The sequence below is a fragment of the Astatotilapia calliptera genome, chromosome 17 (assembly GCF_964374335.1).
Source record: "Astatotilapia calliptera chromosome 17, fAstCal68.1, whole genome shotgun sequence".
Classification (NCBI taxonomy): Eukaryota; Metazoa; Chordata; class Actinopteri; order Cichliformes; family Cichlidae; genus Astatotilapia; species Astatotilapia calliptera.
The window spans coordinates 1,376,036-1,384,514 of NC_137438.1; the positions used below are offsets into that span (position 1 = coordinate 1,376,036).

An 8,479-nucleotide genomic window follows, 5' to 3' on the forward strand; every position below is an offset into this window, starting at 1 on the left:
ATAATAATGGATACTTTATTGATCCCCATGGGGAAATTACTTGTTTTTCTCTGCATTTGACCCATTCACTCAGTGAAGCAGTGGGCAGCCCACTAAGCAGGCGCCCGGGGAGCAGTGTGTAGGGACGGTACCTTGCTCAGGGGTACCTCAGGGTAGCCGTTAAGTGGATTCGAACCGCCGACCTTCCGATCATGGGGCGACCACTTTACCTACTGAGCTATCCCTGCCACTTTGTGCTACATTTGTGTATGAAAAGTGCTTTATAAATAAAGGTTGATTGATTGTGCGTAGTGCCGACGCGGGACAGTTTCCAATTGTGTAGTGCTGTTGTTCCTAGTGTGACTCTGCAATGACAATAAAGAGTCTCTCGTCTTCTCTTGACGATGAGCTGCTCGTCCACCACAGCACTGAATCCAGCTCAGTTACAAGTTACAAAAGAAAATCATTTTTACTCGAGTACTGAAATTCATACTCAAGAAAACGCATGTTTCAGCTTCATTGCACGAGGCAGAGCAATTACGTTTCAGCGGACATCATGGCGTCCGCGTGTCCTGCTGTGGAGAGGACTCTTCTTTTAAACCTTCTTATCTCTACTAAGTAGAGACGTACAGGAAATAGTTGAGAGGGAAAGGGCCGGACTCAAACCCGTGCGGCTGCGTTCCAGCCATGTGGGATGTGGTCACCATGAGCTGAGCTCAGCCGACGTCAGAGACGACTTTGAGTCAAACGTATGACACGTGTCCGTCTGTGGTCCTAGCTGCTGCCTCCTCGCTCCTTCAGCAGCTGCTTGAGGACTCTCAGGTTAGAGATGTCCTCCGCGATGACCGGGATCTCCTCGCCGCGATGCTCCTCGCCACCGTCGCCTTCCTCGCTGTCAGAGAGCGTGCACAGGAGAGCGTCGTTCTCGTACGTGGGGAAGTAATACCTGCGGAGCGAGACGAAGTTTAGTGCTCAGGCTCAAATTAGTCCCAACTTAAAAAAGGACGCCATTTTCATCAGCTGATAAAAATACTCCAAATGAAGTGTAAACATCTGTGGCGTTGACCACGTTCATCAGCAGCTGGACGCCAGCTTTAAAGCCCGCGCTCTCATTGGTCAATTCTGCAGGCGCTTCGTTAAACCTACTGCGGCTGGTCCCAGGCGGACATCTCTGGCAGTTTCATCACGTGACCTTCAGCCGCGATGTGACGCAGGGCGTCCGCCCGGCAGTCGAACATCCGCGTGCAGCCGTAGCAGCGGCTCTGATGGATCTGCCGCCGGATGAAGTTCACCAGTTTGACCTGCTGGTAGAACTTGAGGTCTGAGGGAGGACAGAACATTAGAAACACTCAGAAGGAAGAAATAGAAGGAAACTGCGCTCGAATGACCACGGAGATTTCACTCACCGAGCTCGGTCTTAAGGAGGTCGAAGCCGTGAGCCTCCTGCAAAACAATCACGAAACAGAAAGACGTCAGGGTGACGCAACGCCGCGACGCTGGTTACAGACTTCATAAATAACAAAACCAGAAAGCAGAGAGAAACTTTTCTGCCTCTCAGGTAAACTCGTCACTCGTGAGCAGAAACTTAGAGTCACGTTTGGGAAACTGGTTCTAACTTTAAACCATCAGAACGTTTAATCAACGACAAAATCTGACTGCAGTCGACGTCCAATCCTAGATTTGATTTATTGTTCACGAGTGTTAAGTCTAATTGTTGAATGTTGTCATTGTGTTTCTTAAATTTGTACGGTCTGAGTTCAACCTATAGGATCAAGACGTTCCTTTGTCTCTGACCTCTCCAGCCACTCTGTGCTGGGGGAGCTTTTATTGCAGATGCATCCTGACAGATCTGTTTCTTCTGTTGTAAGCTTCCTGCTTTTATGATCCTTTTGGTCAGCAGGAGGTCTCACACACACACACACACTTGTTAAAGTTTTGACAATCATGTATTTATTTGGAACCTTTTCAAAATAAAAGGCTCTTCAGCTTCGGTCCATCTGTGTGTGAGGGCACTTTTTGAGTAAAATCCATGTTTTGTGCTTACGATGGATTCATGCGTTTGCAGAGACCTCAGGAAGCAGATCGTTTCCTGTTAGTGTGCACTGTCTCCGTTCTCCCAGAATGCTTTGCAGAATCGTTTCAGGGATGAAAAGCAGAAAACGATATTTTCCTTCTCTGAAACTTCTACGTTCCCGTACCTTCATATGCGCGTAGATCTGCTCCAACGTCTCCGATTGGTGATCACAGAACAGACACACTGCAGAGACCGGATGAGCCTGCCAGTCCGACCAATCACTGCGGACGATACGGAGATGAAACGAGCTGAAGACTGAAAGCATTCACACAGGATCAGAGGAGGAGTAGGAAGTGGACTTGATTTAAACTTTTGTATCCAGGCTGACGCAATAAATGAGAATATTCTCAGGAGGGACAACCCAAGGTTCAGTATCTGGGATCGAGCCGGGGATCAAACCTCCAACCTTTCGCTGCACCTCCTGATCCACAGCTACCCCGAGCTCACAGCACCTGGTTCAGCACCTGGTTAGCGCTGGAGATCAAGCGTGCTCAGACTGGTGATGTCGTGTTGGTTTAAAATAAACGTTACACCCAGTAACTGCACCATCTGGTGGTAAAAAACTGGTATTACATGCAAGTGCAGCCCGGCCCGGTTTTTGCCTTTAACACGACACAGAGCAGTGTGTATGACATGCATCAGGACACTTTAGTTAATGCCGTCCTCACAGAGCTACATGAGGATACTTACTCATCCTCATCATCCGCCAGCTCACGGTCATCTTCGCTTTGCAGCTCCTCCCACGTTTTTCCCAGTTCCTGACAGGACAGGAGGGACGCTTTAAAATCGGAACAATACATTCAGGTCGTGCGTTTGCTTCTACAGAACTGCTTCGTTTATCCTGACGTGGAAGCGTGTGGCGAGTGTGTCGCTGGGCTTTACCAGGTAGTTGATGACGTAGAAGCGGTCGTACTCGTGGTTTTTGGCGCTGATGCGGCGGTGAGCTTTTTTCCTTCAGCGTGGTTTTATCTCGAAACGTTTTCTCGCAGTACAGACACTGCAGACTGAAGCGAGGGGAGCAAAATGAAAAGGCGCGCGAAACAAAACTTAACGCTGTGAATAAAAAGCAAACCTGTCCAGTTTGTCCTGCAGCGTGTCGAGGAACTCGCTGCAGTAGACGATGTTGTCCGGCAGTCCGATGCTGAAGGAATGCTCTCTGGCCATGTGGTTCAGCAGAGACCACCTGGAAACAGCACGTGGAGCCATTTTTAATAAACAACAGAAAACATCAGCTGACATCATCACTGTTAGCACTGCGCTGCAGTCCTTTGGGCTTCGTCCAGAAGTTCCCATTTGGACAAGACTTCAAGATCCATGCAGCGTGCCCATAGTGGCAGACAGAGGGAAGCAGCCTCCCTCGCCATGGGCCGCTGCATGTCCAAATGTGAGGAGACCCGGAGCGGACGCGGGTTATGTCTCTCGGCGTCCTCCCACAAGGAGCTGGAGGTGGTGGCTGTGCAGAGGGAGGCCGAGCATCTGCGAACCAACACAGTGACTGAAAATGGATGGATGGAAGCTTAACTGGAGGTAAAGACACAGATCCACACAAGAACTGTGGTAAACACCAGTGAGAAGCCAGTCACACCTTCATGCCATTCATGAACCAGCACACACCTGCACAGGTCTGAGACCTGACCCTTAGCAGGAGAGGAAGAAGGATGAGGAGCTGCACTGGTCTCAGATCAGCTTCTTGGTTCAGGCTCAGACATGTCACTGAATGATGTTTATGGAATTATGCATCAAAGCAGCTTTTTGGGGGTTGGATCATAAGAGATGACTACAGGAAGCAAAGAAGCTTTTAGTCACATGATTTCAGGAAGCTCTACCTTCTGTCTGCTTTAATCTAACACACGTGAGGTTTCCAGGACTGATGGGAATCCTGCGGCGCTTTACCTGTTTCCCGTGAACTCTTCGCTGCAGAACATGCAGAGACGATGGAAGCTGCTGTCGTCTCGCTCCTTCGGCTGCTGCTCCAGGACCTCCTCCTGTGGGAGCACAGAAGAAGAGCTCAGAGGAATTCTTCAGAAAACTACCTCAGAGTGCTCAGATATTTAAAGTGCAGAGGTTACAACGACACAAAGCGTGTCAAATCATCACTCAAATCTGCAATTTTTCTGATTTTGCCTGATTTTCAGACTTTGCCTCAAAATAAAGTTTAAAAGAAACGAAACTTTCAGCAGCACAAGATTCACTCAGGATGCTCCGAGTCTCACGTCTCCTCACCAGTCGTTTCTGCTGCAGCTTCTCTCGGAGGACTCTGTCTTCTGGAAGGACGTCACACAGCAGGAAGTAGTCCTCCTGCTCCTCTGTCAGGTCAGCGAGGAAGAAGAGTTTTTAATGAGTCATTAATCAGAGCTGGAGGAAGTGTACGTGGTTCACTTTGAAAGGTCAGGTCCTCTGTGGGTTTGAGTGAACTCACCGACTGGGCCCGTGGAGTTGGTTTTGATGACGCTGCAGAAATCTGTGAGCGGCTGCTCGAGGAATCTGCCCTTCCAGTACAGCAAGTACCTGATGGAGGAAACTCCTCAGTAAAACCGACTCACAGCCAGGTTTACCGGCGCACAGAAACACTTCGTCACGGTTCATAAAGGCAGCACACTAACAGGCGTGGACATGCTGGACTTGTTGTATATATGTATACTTGTAAGGTAAGGGTTTCCCCCCATCACCCCAAATAATTACAGGAAGTCTTTGGTGAAATGATCGAGTTCCAAATGCTAAAAACATCCAAACGTGTTCCCGAGAGTTAAACGAGTGAGCCGGAGCATGTGTGGCTCGTACTTTGGGACGTCTGCCATGAGTTTGACGTCGGCGATGACAAGCTTGTGCTCCATCAGCAGGTGTCTGAGGAGGACGTCTTTCTGCGGCGGTGGGACGGACTCAGAGCAGAACAGGCAGACCAGCGGCTCGGAGCCGGGACATTGAACACCGGGAGGGCTGGAGGTGTCAGCCGGCTGCTCAGGGAAACACAGCGGCTCCAGAATGCTGTCCTTACCTGAGAAAGCAGAAGAGAGACTACACTTTATATACCCCACACACACTCTACTCCAGCTCCACTGGAACGGTTCGCAGCCGAGTGTGAAGCAGCGGGAATGAGGATCAGCACCTCCAAATCTGAGGCCATGGTTCTCAGACGGAAAAGGGTGGAGTGCCCACTCCGGGTCGGGGATGAGTTCCTGCCCCAAGTGGAGGAGTTCAAGTATCTCGGGGTCTTGTTCGCGAGTGATGGGAGAAGGGAGCCGGAGATCGACAGACGGATTGGGGCTGCAGCTGCAGTAATGCAGACTAGGGCTGCCACGATTAGTCGACTAGTCACGATTATGTCGACTATTAAAATCGTCGACGACTAATTTAATAGTCGACGCATCGTTTGAAGCTTTGTAAGATCACAAAGGACGCAGGAATGAGTAGTAGGATTTAAGAGTGTAATAACGGACTGAAACAGAAGATGGCAGCACTGCATGTACAAGGATGCCAGCTGCCGTTAAACCCCGAAGAAGAAGCTGTGTCCCAGAATTCATAGCGCAGCTGTCAACAATGGCGGCAGCTAGGTAGTTTTAACTTTACTCTTACGTTTAACATATTTTCAGGCGAGAATGTAGCTGTGTAAACCTCAAATATCTGCTCAGTTTATCAAGACACCACATATTTTCAAAAGCGCTCCGACGTTTTCGGAGACGTCTGTTACCCACTAGCTCGTTAGCTAGGCGGGGGCAAGGCTAACTAGAGCCGTGAGAACACCGGACTCCCGGCAAATCATTTTCAAACCCACCGCCGTCTTTCGCTACTCAGGTTAAACATGATATATAAGTCACTTAGATAACTTAACAATGTTATTGTTTGGCTTTCTTTAGTATTTTATTTGTTCCTGAGTAAATCGGTTTGGCTGAGATTAAAGTTATAGTTTTTTGCACAGCTAAAACTGTCAAGCAGACAGCTGATTATCAGAAGTGTGAGACTCTGGAGAATATACTCCGGTGTCCTGTTATATTTTAGAAAGCAAGGAGTTTATTAAACTTCACCGAAACAATCTGCAAATTTCATTAAAAATTAATAAACTATCATCTTGTCTTTATTTTTAGTTAGCACAAACACTTCAAGCTGTAAGCTAATGATAGTTATATAAGACCAGATGCTGCCGGTGCAATAAGCAGTACGCTGTACGTCCAATGGATGATGATCTGATTAGTCGACTAATCGCAAAAATAATCGATGACTAGTCGACTATCAAAATAATCGTTTGTGGCAGCCCTAATGCAGACGCTGCACCGGTCCGTCGTGGTGAAGAGGGAGCTGAGTGTAAAAGCGAAGCTCTCAGTTTACCGGTCGATCTACGGCCCTACCCTCACCTATGGCCACGAGCTGTGGGTAGTGACCGAAAGAACGAGATCGCAGATACAAGCGGCAGAAATGAGCTTCCTCCGAAGGGTGGCTGGCCTCTCCCTTAGAGATCGGGTGAGAAGTTCGGCCATCCGGGAGGGGCTCAGAGTAGAGCAGCTGCTGCTCCACATGGAAAGGAGCCAGCTGAGGTGGTTCGGGCATCTGACAAGGATGCCCCCTGGGCGCCTCCTGGGTGAGGTGTTCCGGGCATGTCCTACCGGGAGGAGGCCCCGGGGCAGACCCAGGACACGCTGGAAAGACTATATCTCTCGGCTGGCCTGGGAACGCCTTGGTGTTCCCCCGGATAAGCTGGAGGAGGTGGCTGGGGAGAGGGAGGTCTGGGCCTCTTTGCTTAGGCTGCTGCCCCCGCGACCCGGCCTCGGATAAAGCGGACGAAGATGGATGGATGGATGGATGGATGGACACTCTACTCCAGACCAGGTGAGTCAAAACCAAGCGGAAGCGAGAATGTACAGCCTGGCATGAAGAAGCATTTCCCTCTGATCTACAAAAATCTGTCTGTATACAATTATTTTCATCACCCGTGGGGACAAAACTATGATCTAAAAGTTAAAAAAAAATTAATGAATTAATTAAATAACTCATTAATCGAGCTCAGACTTTACACGCTGTTAAATCCTGAATAAACTTCGCAGCTGTCAGACTGAGGATACTGACTGAATATAGAGATTGCTGTATAATCAGAGTTAGCAGCCCAGCTATTTCCTAGCCTGCTAGCTTAGCCGGGCGGGTTCCCGCCTGCTTTTCTGATTTTTTTTAGCCTTTTTTCTGCTGATTGTGAATTCCCACAGACTCGGAGAGTCACCGACACCCAAAGCTTTGCACGCAGACCACCAGATATCAGCAATAAAGCCGCGGACACGTTTAAAAAGTCACACTTACCGTCTTTACTCGGCTCGCTGGCGGCCATGTCTGGTGTCACGTGGTGCAAATAACACAAATCGAACCAATCGGAGGCCGTAAAATGCCAACGAAGCGCCTTCGCGGACCCCTGGTAAAACGCGAATTAGAAAAGGTGCATTCAAGTGGTTAAAGGAAATATGAAAACTTACGTTTCGAAAGCTGAAGGTTAATTAATGTGAATGAAGTTGACTAACATGTAACATTGGACGTTGTTGCATATAGGTGCTGTGCTTTTTGGAAATCGAATTTCCCAGAGGAACCCACCCGAGGGATTAATAAAGTTCTATCTTATCTTATCTTATCTTATCTTATCTTATCTTATCTTATCTTATCTTATCTTATCTTATCTTATCATGCAAAGAATATAAATCACATGAACACTCAGATCCTCCAGATATACCTGAGCGTGTTCTCTGAACATGAAAGTTTAGTGTTCATAAATCCCCATTTATTAACATTGCATTAGCATATGTTTCCTCTCCTCTATTACAAATTTTTAAATGAAACGTTATTTGTGAATGTGTACCATGTGTACAGGTGTAAGGTTCCTTAAAATAAAAGTCTGAAAATAACATTTGAGTTTCTGTACAGGGGGGGCACAAGAAGGCTGGATATGGTGCAAATTCTTAAATAAATGACCCAAGTTTTATACGTGAAGTCCGTTTTAAGGTGGAGTGGCTGCTGATGACACACAGCTCATCATCCAGCTTGGATTCGGGAATTCACTGGAAGCATGTTGTGGTCAAAGACCACTGGGGGGCACAAACAGCTCAGTGTTCATCCTGCAGTCTGACTCACTCTCAGGTTTGGTGCTGTTATTCTCAAAAAAACAAAAAAAACAAACTATAGATAAAAGCAATGACAGCAATACTGCATAAATTATAAACCTTTCTCCCTTTAAGCACAGAATGAAAATATGAAAACACACTGTCAGCTGTTTTTATTTTTAATATTGCAAATACATACATGATGTGATGTCATGCCATGGTGATAATCTCATATATGACATGTTATTATGACTCTGTAATCACCGAAAAGTGCTCAGAGTCAGTCTTTGTGACTGCAGTTTTTTAGTCCAGCATAAAAACCAAAGTATTTCACAAATACTTTGAACCAGTATAT

At 47.4% G+C, this 8,479-nt stretch overlaps 1 pseudogene; it reads right to left on the reverse strand.

Annotated features, from left to right (window-relative positions):
* On the reverse strand, positions 1 to 7,364 carry LOC145421593 (zinc finger protein 277-like; annotated as a pseudogene).
* Positions 7,365 to 8,479: the final 1,115 nt, after the last annotated feature.